Source organism: Loa loa (assembly GCF_000183805.2).
Source record: "Loa loa unplaced genomic scaffold supercont3.3, whole genome shotgun sequence".
Classification (NCBI taxonomy): Eukaryota; Metazoa; Nematoda; class Chromadorea; order Rhabditida; family Onchocercidae; genus Loa; species Loa loa.
Window position 1 is genome coordinate 879,002 of NW_018108183.1, and position 1,808 is coordinate 880,809.

Sequence of the window (1,808 nt, forward strand, 5' to 3'; positions counted from 1 at the left end):
AATTCATTTTTATTACCTTAGTTTTTCTAGAAAAAATTATAGTGGTGATAAATGTAATGACAGCTGTTTACCAGTGAACATTTTATATGACTGAAAAAAAAAAAATTTGTTTGTTTAGTACGAAAGGTACACATTATGAATAAGTTGTAACAAATTTGAAAAATTATTTACAAACAATAATTTCTTGAAGGTTTTTTTGTAAACATTTTTTCACATTGTTTTATTTCTTGAAAAAAAAAAGCAAAAATTTTTCAAAATTATTGCAAGAAAAAAGTTTTCTTTCTAAAATAACATAGCAACAATTTGTGTTATTTCAATTTTATTACATTGAAATGGAAATGGAAACAAAAGACATAAAAAAGTTAGGAAAGGAAATTTTTCCTAAATAATGTTTGTAATTAATAGATGAATTGACTATTTCAACATTTATAACTTCTGTTTGCATTTATCCTATTTCTAGAAATAGTTTATTCAAATATAATGAAATAATAAAAAATTTTTAAAGAATTTAAGGCTGGTAAAGTGCTAAAAATACTACCATAAGGAAATGTTTGGAAATGATAAGGAAAAGGATTAATGATATAACTTTAGAGGATATAAGTAATTTCTGTAAAATACGGTATTACGAGTCAGTACAAATCTGTCCAATGAACGATGAATGAAAAATGCATTACCGTAATTGTGTAAATTTGAATTTGCAATAGTTAGATTACAAAAAAAAAATTTTTTTATTATAAGTTGACAATAATTGGTTTTAAATCTTTCAATAGTCTCTCAGTTGAGCTTATCGGTGAGTCAAATGGAAAATTTTTCCTTACAAATCTAGCAAGGTATTTCGTCTAAAAATTTATATTACTAGAGTTGAGCATTAATTAAGTATTGCAATTCCTCAGTCATGATAAGAAGGTACTTCGGCCAAACTCATTAATAAATATTTGACGAAATGATATCTGAATGATAAAAAATTACACACCGTTTTCAAGTCTTTCTACATTAATCGAAGTTCTGAATCCTTTCGAAAAAAAAAGGCGAGAAATGATTTGATATTATTGTAATTTGTTAAATTTCATAATGGTACTATCTAAAAGCATTTCATTTTCCAATTAATTTATGTAATTTTGACAAAGTTACCAATTTTTTTGTTTACTTTTGAAAATTCAATAAGTTTCCGATTCTATTTTTAAAAAAGCTAGATAATTTGATCACTTCATAGTTGCTTACGAAATATATTTCGATAATAGAATTACTCACCGAAGAACCAATCTCATTTAACTTTTTTTAATAAATATCTTTCTGATCAACGTCTGAGTAAATTTTAATTTGAAAATGACATCTGCAAGGGTTATTATTTTTTTGTGAAAAATCTCTAAATTTCGTGGATAAGATTTTTTCTCAAAACGAAAGGATGTTCTTTGTCTTCGGTTGCATTTTGCTTCATTTTGGTTATGATGTTGTGAATAATATTGTCTTCTACAGTAGCTCTGATTCTAAGAATGGTAAGTGGTACCAAAATTGGTGGTAATTTGGGTAATGGTAGAATAATTGATGCTGAAAATGATGATGTTACCATATATGGTGCTGTCTTTAACAGTAATTTTCATTTTAAAAGTGGTAGCAATGCTAGTGTTAAAACTGAAAATGACTTTGGTAGTGATTTTGAAATTATATCCTGAGTTAAGGTTATTTCTGAAGTTGTTCCAAATTGATCCGATTGGTTTCATCTTCAGTAAAAGCTAATAATTGAAGAGGAAGTTCCTTTTCCTGGTTTTTTTTTTTCATAAAATCTTTTCTGTGTAGTTGGATAGAGT